This window comes from Sylvia atricapilla, chromosome 7 (genome assembly GCF_009819655.1).
Source record: "Sylvia atricapilla isolate bSylAtr1 chromosome 7, bSylAtr1.pri, whole genome shotgun sequence".
In the NCBI taxonomy this organism is placed as follows: domain Eukaryota; kingdom Metazoa; phylum Chordata; class Aves; order Passeriformes; family Sylviidae; genus Sylvia; species Sylvia atricapilla.
Genome location: NC_089146.1, coordinates 19,845,799 through 19,861,048, shown reverse-complemented (window position 1 = coordinate 19,861,048; position 15,250 = coordinate 19,845,799).

The window sequence follows — 15,250 nt, the reverse complement described above, 5'->3', positions numbered from 1 at the left end:
GCAAGTTTTAGGGAACTTTGAGTATTTTAGGAGCACTTAAAATAGGAAAATATATCTACAATAAGACTAGCAGAAATTGACACCTGAGACTCAAAAAATTTCTAATAGATGACATGCTGTATTTGGGTTCCTTCTGTGTATTTTGCTTCCATCATTTTCCTTGTTACAGCTTTGTTTAAAAATATGACTATTAGCATCTGGTAGACAACCACATGTGTAATACAGTATTTACACTAAAAGGACAAAAATACTAGTAGTCTAAGAAACTTACAATTATTATTACTATAAACTGTTTGTTACACGGTGTGGATTTTTTTTTTCCTTTTCCTCCAGAAGAACATGCAAAACACTTAGGTTACCCATGAAGACAAAAAATACCAATTGATAATGTACTTCATTTACTTCCTGTACTTTTATGAAGCACATTTATTTCATGTACTTCCACAGAGCTCTTATTTGTCTTGCATGGAATTGGACTGATTTTCCTGAAGATGGCAACTCCAATTTACAACAAAGCAAGCTTTATCTCCTGGGTAAGGGGGGACCTTGGGCAGACAGATAGTTCAGTCTCAGTACTTACTCATTCAAACCTGAGATCAAAGACATAAATGGTGAGGATGCTTTGTGTGCCCACTGGAAGCTGACCTGCACTGAAAAGGTGCAGCAGCAGGTTGCAGCAGTTATCCCATCTATCTTTAATGTTACCTTGAGTGCTCCCATGTGTGCATTATAGCTCACAGGAGTACAACAACAGGGCCATATACAGATTGTCAGTAATCATAAAAAGCCAAATTTGACCTACTTACCCAGAGATGAGTAGCATCTTATTTTCAAGCAGCAAAGATGGATTACACACCTTATCTATATAAACATGAAAGATAAAAATAACAGGAATTTGACAGGTGAGCTGAAAGGACTGCTACAAAATTTGAATTTGGAGGAAGATAAGAGAATGAAGATAGGGAAGAGATAGCTGCTGTCTTGGGTTATGCCTTTCCTCTCTCCAGCAATGAACATTCAAGATTCTCACTTAGTTCCACTCTGTTCAGGCAGCAGGACAGGAAGCCATATGGCAGAGGAGTGGCTAAATGGTGCCTGTGACACTTTACTAATACCATCTACCAAACGTGAATTTCATCTTCTTTTAAGTGCCTGTCAGGTATACCATATTCCACACTGGCATGACTGTTTATTCTTACTACACCACTAGATAACTCACATTGATGGCACAAGCATTATGGTTCCAGCAAGGTTAAAGTACAACTGAGATATTTTTGTTTGTTGCACTAATTATTCCAGCCCAACAAATATCATCAGGCCAGAGCACTAACCTTCATATAACAGACCTAAACTTTCATCTGTACAGCATCTCACCTTGCTTTTAGGAGTGCCCAGCAACTGGAAAGCCTGACAATAATACTCATTTAATATTAAACTGGTCTCGCACTTTCAGAGAGAAGCATACAAACAGATGGAAAGCAGACTCACAGGTCATGAGACAAAGAGGGTTCCCACATTAAGGAAAACAGGAGCAACCGAGTCTGTTTTATAAATGGATTACATTTTTAAAAGCTTGCGTGTAGGAGAGTTGTGAGGTGTGAGTTGTTTTGAGTTTTCTGCTAGTAACTGCAAGATGAAAGCCTTGAGGAAACTTAATGAGACACTGTTTCTTAGCAGTGCCTCTCCAGCAGGAATTTTCTTTCTATCATGGGCTTTTGAGGCTTAGTTTAGCTTCAGAGGCTGAAACCAAACAGAAAAATAAATGTAGCATTTGTGTTATGAGGACAGTTAGATCCTCAAAGGGGATTGCTCTGTTGCTGGAGAGTCCAAGCACCCAGATTAATATCAAAGGACTGTGATTGCTGAAATACAATTATCTGCAAATAGATCCTTTTTCTATTTTTTTTCTTTCTTTTCTTCTGCAGAAAGATGCATTCAAGCATTCTGAATGAAACAACACTTTGATCTGTTTTGTGGATTTCTGTCACAGACAAATCAGAGAATTCCTGGTACTAGAAGAGAAATTCCTCTGATCAGTGCAATTGCATTATTTTCACAGTTAAAATTATACACATTTCTAAGAACATTAAACAGTATCATTTACTCATCATACTTTCAATACAGTATGAGTATTGATTGCATCATGAAAGAAACAAGCCGCAATACTTAGGCAGAAGGAAAACTCTGTGGAGTAAGTTTGAGGCGCGAAACCAGAAGCAAGACTGGAAAGAAAATTAAAGAATAATACAAAACTTTTTTGGTAGGAAGCAGAAGATATGAGGAGAAAAAAAAATCCATGTAATTGGGAGCCTTTTAGAGAACACAGTGAAGATTACTTCAAAACAGATATGGCCAGACTTTTCCTATTCTGCTGGGAAGATTTTCACTCTGAATCAAAAAGAAAACCAGAAATTGTGAAGCTCCCCATGGGTATGAAATTCAGTTTGTCTTATTTAGTTTCATTTAATTTCATCTTTGTAACTCCTACTGATTTAATTCCTAGCACGGATGAGAATCTACTACCAGAGTTTTTGATCCTAGGAAAAAAAAAAAAATCCACTATTGTTCTCTTAGTATGTCTGTGATCCCTAAACTGCAGAACACTGCATTGACAACTACAACCACATCATGAGCAAGTGTGCTTAGACAGCTGTTGTGAAGAAGACAGCCTAGAAATGACAAACAGATAAAGGCAAGGCTAAGGATGCAAGAATCTTCACTGAGGTCATGGCAGCAGGAATTCTTCAAGCACTAGAAGTTCTCATTCAGACTTCTGTGCTGGACATGTTCTCAAGTTTTTACAGTAACTTTAAGTAGTGCTACATGCAGAATCTACTGAGCAGAAAGAATGCAATTTTACCCACAGATTGACCAAATTATACTTTCCTGGAACAAAGGAAAAGCATGCATTCTCCTCAGAAAATAGTCCAACTTTAGTGGCTTTGATAAATAAATATAATCATCATTTTTGTGACAATGGCCTCAGAAGATAGGATTAAGCAGTTTCAGATGAGGTGTATTATTTAGAATCACATTTTGATTATGTGATTTATCCACCCAGCTATTCAGGCTGCGTAACATCCCCTGTCTGTTTAACCAAAATGGACTGTGTGATGATGGATAGTTTTATACTGAGTGAAATTGACTGTGCAGCTGTTTCAACACTGAAGGCACTCAAGCAACTGCTCAAGCTATTCTTGCTAGAGGTATTGCATTCTGAATCAAGCTCTGACTAAGAAAGAAATACCTTTCACGTGATATCATGAAAAAATATACTGAGATAGAGTACTACTAAATATGCTAAAATATACTGGGTGAGTACCACTAAAAAAAATGCAGTTTGTAAAAAAATTACTTAAAATTATACCATTTAGGTCTGTTTTGAGTAACATTTCCCCTGGGTTTACAGGTCTCTGTTGTGAGCTTTTCATAGTGCCTATATTGGAAACATAGGGAACATGATATACTTGGAAAGAAAAAGTAAGTATATTAAAAAACAACAACTACAGACCTACCATATTTAATCCTATATTTAGCAAATGATCTTCTAAACTAGTAATGACCAAGGTGCTTTGAAAACTCGTCAAACAAAAAATAGCCGCAATTTGGTACATAACATTAATGGTGCTCTATTAACTACTAGCTGCAGAACAGACAGATGGCAGCATACAGCCATACATCTGTGAAATGGAGTAGAATTTCAACACTGACCTTCTGAGCCAGGGGTTCACAAAAATTCTATACAAGACATGGCTGTATCACCAAATCTTCATGGCAGGATAAAAAAAAAAATTAACAAAGAAAGTGTGAGTGTTCAGTGTCTTTACTGGTACTTTTTGAGGAAAAAATACATGTAACCAGAAAAGAGATTGCAAGAAGAAATGCTAAACTGACATAAACCAAAAATGCTATTTCTAATACCCCAGTAATTAAGCACACAGATATATTTATTGTTACATTTTTTTTAGTAGAATTTCTCTCTGCATACGGTCTTATGAAAAATAGTTACATATATAGAGTAGCATATGGTTTTAGTTTGAATTGATACTTAAAGAGTTATTTTAAAAGGCTTATTTTAAGATTTTTGAGTGTTGCCAAACACACACAGCTTTCCATTAACTTCAGCACATCACACATCCAAATTAGAAATTATATTCATGCTGGTGACTTTTCAAACAAGAAGAACATGTTAAGCATGTTTAGGAACATCACACAAGACTGTCAATCTCCAGTAGAATTTTGGCAAGAACTTATCACAAAAACTATTGATAACTGCTCTATGAGCAGAAACAATACTTAATGAACAAAAAAACCACCTTTTATTACAGCATCAGAATCCACATTGTTTAGAAATTACTTAAATACATGAGCTTCACATGTAAAATGGATGAATAGTAAAAAATTAAAATGTCAAAATTTAGGTCACAGCCCCATATACCAAGGAAATATATCACTTCATGAATCACCACTTAACTGAAAGATTGCTCCCTTCTGACCTGCCTGAGAAGTTTATGCTGATATAATTGGACAGGAAGGATCTCTGCAGCAAGGGTTTCCCAGAAGAAGCTGTAAAGTACAGGAAGAGCAAGGAGGGGAAGAAATTTTCAATCTTGCATTTCCTAACTGTTGGATGCACAGCTTCTTACTAGCAAGTCAACAGAAAAGATCCCTGTTGTCACCTTTCAAAATGTGAAAGGTTTTCAAAGAACACCAGGAACAAAGAAGAAGGTTCACAAGTCAACCACCATATGTGGAGATGGAAATATGGAAATCTAGTGCTAGCACCATTGTTTGAAGGCTTGTTTCTTAAGGATATAAAGAAAAATTATTCACTACTGGTTTTGCTTCCCTGCCTTCCTCACAGTGATTTTTTTTAAACACAAAGACTAATCTTAGCCAGATTTGATAAAAGTAAATCTGTCAGCTATTAAGAATCTAAAAGTTCCAGACAACTACATGCTATGAGTGCCCTCAGAGACAGAAAGACCAGAGCCTGAGTGCAGGAGTCACCAAAACATCCAGATGCAACAGAACAGTTGGAAATACTTGAAGTTTGTATCTCATCCAAAGGGGAAAATAACATAGAAAGCCACAATATGTTAAGTTCTGTTGTTTCCAGTATTAAAAAAATCCCACTGGAAATGCCCTTGTTATGTTATACAGCTTTTTTATATACTGAGCATGGTTTACATGACAATAGGTATCTAAATAGTCACATAAAATAGGAATATGATAATTTCTCAAATAATTCAGCTTTGAACACATAGAATGCAAGATGAAACAGCTTGAGATCCATCTTCTGAAAGGAAACTTTATAAAATTAAAGACAACTAGAAGTGCTATTTTCAGTTCCATCTTCCATCAGTTCTGGTTTCAGCTGAGTGACCCGGATGTTACTTAAGGCACTGAAGTCTTTACTGTAACTATATTCTGGTTTATTGGCCATGGAAGAAAAGAAAAGAAAGACCGTTTGACCTGTTGCTACAGCTATGTAACATTTAAAAGGAAGAAAACTGGATTTCAAATCCATAGACTACAGTGGTTTACAGCTACTAGGCTACTAAGGAAATAGTCTTTGCAAATAAACTCATTCCATGTTTTTTGAATGTAAGGATTAAATTAATTTTATTGCTTCAGGAATCTTCAGTCTCAGACACTGTGCAACTCTTTCATACTTGCACAGGTTTGGAATAGTTTCTGAGCTAATTAATATTTATGGAGTCTTTTAAGCTATCCAGCTGAATTTAATGCTAACTAAAGACTTTGCCAAACTGTTAGAAAGAGTAGAGGCAAAACACAGGTAGCAATGTCAGCATCTGGATTCCTGTATCTTGCTTATGGATGGGCTGGTTATATCTTTTAGTTCATTCTTTTATCTTATCATTTACATTATAGGAATCAAAAGATGAAGCAAAAGGCAAATCAAAATACTTCATCAAGTACTTTGCTTCTGAGTTTTGCTATTAAAGTTGCCCTACTAGGGTTAAAATTTTCAAAGCTAACTGTTGCTGTTGCCTTCTGATTCCCTCTGACATGTAGCACAGCTAGTTTGCTTTTCAGCTTTTCCAGCTGAGCATGGGGCTCTGAAAGCTCTTCACAAATAGTAGGGTAGTGTTTTTCAGGCTTCCCTCTCCTACTGACAGAAGCTTGCTTGGAGAAATCAACCTTTATGGCTATCCCGGTTTCCAGATTGGATATGGATGGCCAGTTCTATTCAAATAAACCTCTCAAATGACTGTGACTTCTCTTTCCTCATCTTTTACATAGACAGAAATTCTGAATGGCAGGATAGGCAATTCAGATACACAGTGACATGGGTTTAGATGGCTGAAAGAAATCTAAAGCTAGTAGAGCATTAGTTGAACTAGTCATCAAAATTATTCACAGTCTGTCCAATTTCGATCAGTATATCTATGTAAATGAAGGGCAGAAAGATGCTCAGATTTTTTACAACAAAGCTTATAGATTCACTTCCCAAATACCCTTTCTTCAGGCTAGTTGCACCAAAATAATGCACATAAGGTGACACTGGATTAGGATACATCTGATAAAGTGCACAATATAAGAGAACATTTCAACATTACTCAGCTGACTGCTACATTATTTCTGCCAATCAGATAAATGAATGCACTGGGTTACACTTATAGTCCTTATTTATATAGCTAGAATTAGAATCCCCCTCTCTTAATCCTCCTTAATAGTAATCCCCTGCTATGTCATAATTTTAATTATTTATCTTGCTGATGCCTATTCTTTGTTTAACACAGCAATCAAAAAGACCATCAAAAAAGCAACAGCACAGAAAGACTATTTCACAAGAGATTGTTTTGAAACATACTATGGAAAATAGTATAAATAAAATACTACAAAAGCAAATTTTTTTATGGTGTAATTCCTGCATGAATATTGAAGCAGTCTTTATCTGCTCTGTTATGCGAATTACCCTAATTCTCCTAGAAGGGCAAGGCCATGGTTCAGAATGATAACACTGCAATACCTTTGCTTAATTTCAACAGTCAACCATACAACTGTTCAAATAAAGTATATTTTAAAGTAATTGTGCTGCTGTGTCAGAGTAGGAGGCAACATTACCTAAGAACTGTATCAAATCCATGAAGCTGGGTCTGCACCTAAGCCACTAGACTGAAATCTCAGAGGCCTTTTCCTTGAGTTTGATGGATGTGCATGGCTGCAGTGGCAGGACACACCAGCTGCCTGACCAGCATTCAAAAGAGGGAGTTCAAATGGAGCAGAATCACATCTTGGAAGCACTCTGTCACCTGCACCAGAATTAAAATAGTGCTTTCTGCATGATTTTTTTTCACTGTGGCCATTTTTAAGCGAAGTAAGATTTTTGGAGAGAAGCAATGTTACATATACAGAAAAGAACTTTCGTCCCACGGGTTGTTTTGGATACTTGAATAGCTCTTACTTGCTTCCTAGTATTCCTACTTGATGACATTTCATTATCTGCCGGCTGTAGTAAAACACCGCTGCCACATTTTGGAATTGTCTTCACTGCAGTCATCCATCCTCCTCTATTGGTTCATGGCTAATGCATTTTGCATTTGAATAACAGTACGAGTCCTGCATCTATACTCATGAATGAAAGCACAGTGGTAAAATATCTGTCACCATTTTCTTCTTTTTTGGTAGCAGAAATGATCATTGGTAAGCTAAGGACAAAAGCAATTACAACGCTTATTACTGCCTGAAGGAAGTGGGGCAGAATGAAGATTGCTTTCCTCCACTGGTATTGGTTTAAAATCATAGAACTACTGAGCAAGTTTCATTCTTCTTACTGTGTCAACTTTTTCAGTGTTTCAGACTGAAAGCTATTATTACAACTGTGTGTAAGTGATGAAGTTAAGTGATGAAGATTGTAGATGAATCTGTAGATAGAATAAGAGAAATGCATTTTTCCTGACCTAGTAGCCACCTGTAATATTTGGCTGTATTTTACTTTGTATCTCCTCAAAGGGTTTCATATAGCTACATGAGACTAATTTTTTTCTGCCTGCCTTCCTACAATAGGTTGACAGTCTCCTCGTGCTTTTGGCAACAGTTCAAAACTGACCTAAAACTTTCAAGATATATGACAAAATTTTGCATATTTGAGTACTTTTTCAATGAATAAGAAGATTTTATTTGAATGTTATAAAAGAAATTTAGAATGCTTTAAATAGCTGCAATTTGATAGAGAAGATCTTCTTTTTATATCCCAGCACGCTTACTTCATCTCTGTTTAATAGGAGGACTATTTTTCCCTAGGATATATCTGTTTAGCCTGCAAAGCACATTCAAGATTTTTTTCTTGTTTCAAGTTTGAAAACAAACAATACCATGTAAGCCATCCTTATCTTTCAAAGTTGAGTCGGTCATCCTGGATAATTATATCATTCTGACCATCATACTTTCTAAGAATATGTTTAATATTACAAGCAATAATAGACAACTCATGAGAAAAATATCATAGTAAAAATTCATTTTGAAAAACTATTGAGATACTCCCTTAATTTTCTTTGCATTTATTTTTGTAATTATTATTCTCCTAGTTTATAGCTCAGCAGTTACAGAAATAGTGTAAGTACTATTAGCATCCAATAAAACATTTTAAAGTAAAATGTTTTTAATAAAACATTTATTTCATAAAACTGAAAATCATCTAGCTGTACCTCAAAAATTTGCAAAGGAAAATGAAGAATGAACCCTGTGATTCAGAAGTTATTTAATATTCCCTTTGTGATATTTTGGCTATCGGCAGGAAATGTTTCCAAATTACTAATGGCATTTCATAGTTCTTTTGCAAAAGTGTGTACTTTCAGTTTTAAAGATTTAACATATTTGTGAACAGTAGTAATTTAAAGTAACCTTTCTGTTTCAAATAATCCATATTAAATTCATATTTAGCATTGTATGTGTCTTAGTCTTCAAGCAATGGCTGTTGATATAAAAGCTGTAGGACATATGAAGAAATAAATCTAATGTTTTTAGGTTCAGGCTTAGGCTGAAGTTCATAAGTCTGTTTTTCTCTAAAAATGCAAAAAAAAAAAAGTACTTCTTGCTGCAATCAGCATATATTTTCCATCCTGAATAAGAAGGCCCATTTAAATTTAACTTTTTAGTGAATATTATCACCACACCCTCCCACAAGTACAAATAAAACAACATTTTTTCATATCAGAAGTCAATGTACAGTTTTGGACCAGTATGACCCTACATGGTTATGATTAATGACCTGTGTGTGGCATTTTCACAAGGGTTGGAACTTCAATGCGTAAGTTAAAATATTGGTCCCATTAAAGTCAACAATCCAATTCCCATTGACTTAAGATGTTTAAGAATTTTACCCACTGCCCTTTGCTTCACATTTTTCTTGATTATTCATTTGGAGATTATATGAGATGAAAAATACTGGGTTTTATCTATTCACAATCATTTAGATAAGCTGTACACAGCTGTTGTTTCTTTAACATACATAAGTACTCTTGCTAGGCACAAAGAAATCTGACTTTCAACTTTAACTATCTCTGTCAAAATCATGTGAAAGCAACCCACTGAGTTGATGCTTCTCTTGTAACACTGTATAGGTCCATACAGAAATGTATATTCAAGTTTCAGTAATTATATATTCATATATTTGATTGTGCAGTGATGTGAAGATTAGAAATTTAAATTTGTTGTAGCCCTGAAAATTCTTTAAATGCTCTTCTAGATATCACAGATAGAAAATATTTTCAGTTATTAAATAAATAATTGTTTACTCACTCTTCTGCATCTAGTAAATATAGTAAATATGGAAGTATAAGTAAAAATAAATCTAACACTAAGTAAGTGGTAAGAGATATAGAGCAGAGAAAAAAAAAAAAAAACCTTTTTTATATATTCTTTCCTTCGGCCCATTGTGCGATATCAATGTTGCAGAGGCAGAAGCAGGGCTGTACCAACAAAGCTGCTTTCTGTGGCACCAATATTCTCCTCTTGCTTGTCAGCATGGTTCTATTGCTCACTCTCTATGGGCTTGCAACATGGGCACCAAAACCACAAATTATATTTAAAATTAAAAAAAAAAATCAAATCTCATCTTGATTCAACATTACTACCTGATATATATCCACTAAAGCACTTTATCTTCAGGTGTTTCTGTGCCAGTGGATCCTTATACTCATATTTGCCTTCATTAATTGTACTGCATTTCAGAGGGTTTCCACTTCACGTGGCACTGTGTCCTACTAACTAAAACGTCTAATTGTAAAAAAGATCACCAAACGTAAAAATCCCCAACCCACCCCTCCTCCAAAACCCAATCCTCCCCAAAACCAAACCAAACCCTCTATGATATCAAGGAATGGGGTTCACACTTAAGATGGGGTCTGTGACTTCATGTACCTGTATATAAACTTGGAATTTACATGGGAATTTTTACAAAGGCATTTGATGAGACTTGTTATCTCGATATCTTGGGCAAAGACAATATTGATAAAACTGTACAACATACTACACAGTCTAAACTGCAAAACTGTTTTAGGTTACATTTTAACCATCTAAAGAGAATATAAGCAATTAGATAACTCTTTGATGTCACAGAGAAGCCTGACTAAACTATGCTATACTGTAAAACAAGTGCTCTGTAGCATCAGAGCACTAAATTCTTTGACTACAGTGACCCTCAGCAGCATTACTAGCATATCTATTCTTGTCCCCAGTACATCTGAAATGACTGGTTCAGTGTTGCTGTCAGAAAAAAGGTACCAGCACTGCAAAAGAGATTTTTACCTGAACAGCCTGATTATATCAGGATTTGAGTTCTTGTTTTTCCCAAATTCAGCATTTGTCAGGAGAGAATCATGCCAAATGATGGGCAAAAAATTCTGTATGTACAGGTGCTGTTGACATAGAATAGAAAAACATGCAAACAATAATTTGTAACTGTAGCTATCACATAGATTAGCAGCTGAAATTGTAGAAAGGCATATAACCAGAATCTTGACAGCAAGGAGGTTTGACAGCAAGGAGGTTTGCAGAATCCCATTTTATGCTTTTACTTGCAAGAAGTATGAACATAGAGATAAAAAGCTGGCATGTTCCATCTTCCCTCTCCTCTGGCCAGGTCTAATGGAATTCCGGATATCAATAAAACAAAAGGGTGATTGAATTTTGACACTCTTCTTGTGAAAGTGAATAATAAAACAGAAAAGCTTCATCTTTTACCACAGTCCAAGAGAAATTACCCCTGTGTTTTATGTTAAATTAATATTTGATGTAATTCCATTTAAAAATTGGAGTTAAACACTATCATTTGGTAATACTAATTTCACTTCAGTTTGATTAGATGTGCTTCAGCTTTTTATCATATTCATTAACTACATTCATTGCCATGGGAGTGTAATGCTAATCTGTTTGTTTGGATTAATTTCCCCCAGTCAAACAACCTGGGTAGAAGTCCTCTTTCTGGGTTTTACAGATACATAATGTCTACTTCTAAATCAAGAGTGTGAACTTGAGATTACTGTCTCTGGTGTAAACATAGGTATAGAAAAACTGAAGTTCCAACAAAGTGCCAGGCTGATGATGCTTATCATTACTTATCTTGATTCACTAATTGATTTTCTGGCCTTACATACCTTTAAAAAGTGGCTGGACTCTGTTAAATGCTGTAATTTATCATAAGCTGATGATTAACTCAGATTTAGAGCCTCTCAGCAAACATTCCTCCCATGATCCAATACTCAAAAGAACATATTTACAATATTTACCCTCTAAATTTTGTTTTCCTGCTCTACATTATTTGTGAAAATCCTTAAGACTCCCAGGACCCATCTTTTCCTACATTTCTATATTCAGATGAAGATTCTCACCCTTCAGCATTTCTTTTACAACTGAAGCTAATAAGAGTTTTGTTGGTAACCACATGGGGAGTATGTATCTGCATCCCAAATTATGCCAGTGATTTTTTTTAAAGTCAAAATATGATTAAAACTGATCTCATTCTTATCTCATTCTTTTGAGATTTTCTGCTTTAATTTGCTTTGATTCCTAACACAGACTGACATTAAAATGAAGTTAAATATTACAGGTGACCTCAGATCCATCTACAAAACCAGATGTGAATCCAAGGCTAATCAAGATCCAGCACTGAATTACAGGCCTGAAATATCACATGGCTGGGTGAAGGAGCACCAGAAAGAGAACTTCATGTACATTGCTATCTAAGATCTTAAATGCTCAATTCAATATCCTGTTCATGAAACAGTACTTGCCCAATATGAACAAACCATGATCTTACCAGAGGGTCAGTCTGAAGGATTTTCAAAACAAGAGCCACCACTTCAGTGTTGACTGCCTTGAACATACGTATTGCTGTGTTGAACTGAGAAAAAAAAGCACAGAAAATATAAACGAAGGATGTTTGGATAAAAATATATAATGTTTACTGAAAAAGCTGAACAACATCAAAACTATACTTGTGAGTTCTTGCTTGAACAGAAATTAATCCTGAGCTTGCAAAAAGACTTTAAATTTTATAATTATTTTAAGCGCAAAATGCTAATAAGAAAGTTTTAGAAAAAAACCTAAATACAAACCAGCAAATTATCTATTGATAATTTATATTTTAATTATAAACTTGCTTTACCAGACTGTAATCTGATATTTACAGAGAATAGCAACATAGAGCTCATTACTTTTATGACAAAGCAGCAGCTACTGCTGCTTTTTACTGGCATGGGCATTTACTCAGCCACCATGTTGTCATCTCCCAGTAATTGTTCGCCTATTAGGAAACCAGGGTGTAGTGGCTCCCTTTCAAATGGATTTTTGCCATTAAAATACAGTATCAATCTCTGAATTTGAATTACTCTTCTCTATTATAATAATTCAGTTCTATTATGCAGGTACTTGAATGTGATCTGGAAAAATAGTTATATGACTGAACATCTGGAAACAAAGACTTTCATTGCCATTGTATGGCAGTGCTTACTTTTTTTTTTTAGAACAAAAATACACAGCTAGAGCTATTTAGGTTCTGCAGCATGTCCAATTTTAAACAAAGGCATCAAACACCTTGTTAAAAACTGATTGTGAGAACTACAGCTCAACCACAACCATTTTTATCAGAAGCCATCACTATATCAGTGATATTTTGCCTCTAATGGAAAGATTTTCTACTCAGCCAGGAAAAATAGCAGCCTTTCTGTCTGCAAAGCATGATGGGTCTGAGTTCTCATTGTTTCCTTTGATACTCGCTTTGAACAGGTCTGGCCCTATTCTTGCCCCAAGAATATCTCTCTAGGGATCTCACCAAATAAATATTGCTAATGAGTCTTTTACTTAAAATTATACACTATATAATAAATTCATTCATTACACAGAATAGATCAAGCATATTAGAAAAGTTCTTTACAAACCAACATTCACTGCAAGTAGAAAAGGGACAACAGAGAAAGAAAAATAATGGCAAAATCTGCGGGGCTTTTAATGCAAGTGACCAAGAATTCAATCAAATTCTTAATCTAGCCCTAACCTATGCTGTGTAGTGTCTAAGAAAGGAGAGTGGGAAAATATGGATCAAATGTCTCTAAGGACATAGTTTAAGAAAAAAAATCCATGCTCATTAGGCCTTTTAACATTGCAAGTAATACAGTTTTTTAATACATGACTTGCTATTTAGATTGAAAGCACTTGTGTCTTTCCCCTTGCAAAAGATTCACACAGGAGACTGCAAAAGAAAAAAGTTATTTCTTTCTGTCCTACTTACTTTAAGCCCACTGGCCAACGTGACAGAAAGACTACAGGAAGTACATGTGACTTCATAGTAGTGCTTGACATTTTATGCTGGTTTTAGGATCAGACAGAAATTAAACTCCAAATAATGCACTCCCCTTCTCTCACCCTTTTTGGTGAAGTGGGACAAAAAGCAGAGAATATGGGTCGGGGTCACGATTTACTGAAAGCACAAAGCTACGATAAGCTTTGTGCTTACACACACCATAACAACAGCAATATTAACAGCAAAACCTTACAAAAAGAGGAGGCGTTTTACCCCCAGAAAGGTGTTTACCACTGGGAACACCAGAACAGCTGAAAAGTGCTGTGGGGTTGCCATTTTCTTACCACTCCTCTGTGTGCCTTTCAGCTCTGCTGGGCTCCCTCCTGGCCTGGCTGCTACCAGCACCACCGCTCTTGAGCCCTTCACTATTAAATTCAGACCCATCCTGTACATCAAGACCAGTCTTCTATCTACACTTTGAAAAATACATTTGGTTGCATAAAGGTTCTGAACAGCAACTGTGCAATTTATTAAAGCATGGAAAGAAGCATCTGAAACCAGAAGCTGGTTCATTTAAATCATTTGTCATGATGTAGATAGGCTACAGAGCTAGTTCTTTAAAAATGAGGTTACTGTCCCGTAGAGTCAGATAAGGAGCTTTGCTGTTGCGCCTGGCTTTCCAAGTTTCTTCCATGTAGCCAACATCAAGCAGTGTCTCATGCTGTTGGTTTGTGAGTAACAGGTTGAAATATTAACAAGTCAAAAAGTAAAACCTACAAGAAAAATTTAAATATCTTGAGGCCTCTTGTCTCATGTCACTTCCTCAGTTATTCTGCATCTTACAAAAAAGTGTCACTTTGACATTTTATGTTGCTTCTTACATCTGTATCTTGAAAATTTCAGAGATGTCTGAACACTAATGCACAATGATCCAATAGACATCTGTCAAGCCCAGACATACCAGAAGCAATGACTTCCTGTGGCTGGTTTGGGACAGGGTGATTAATCAGATATTCTCTTTTGCTCAGACCTCCTGTAGAATTCTCAAGAAGAATGTCTGAAGGCTACAGCTGCTTCCTCATCCTCAGCCAAATTCAGATCTCTTAAAATTCAGCACATTCCTATATGCAGAACAGAGAAAACCACCAAGGTAATGCAGATTCTAGGAAGAGCAGCCATATTTTTCTACTAACAATTTGACAAATATGCTGCAAAAGTAATTACAACACTTGAGTCAATATTTTATCATTAGGTTTCAAGTGTAGGATTTTCATTCTGTTCTTCTTCACTGGCAAAGCCTTTAAAATCTTATCTGACACATCTTATTATGTCTTTCATTTTATACAGTCTTTTTTTTCCTTGCTGGTATGGTTGCAGGTATGAATCATAAAGTGTATTTGCATAGTATTAGGGTTCTAATTTTTTTACATGCAAGATGGAACAAAATACTTTAATTCTAAAAAATGTAGCTATTCAAACTGT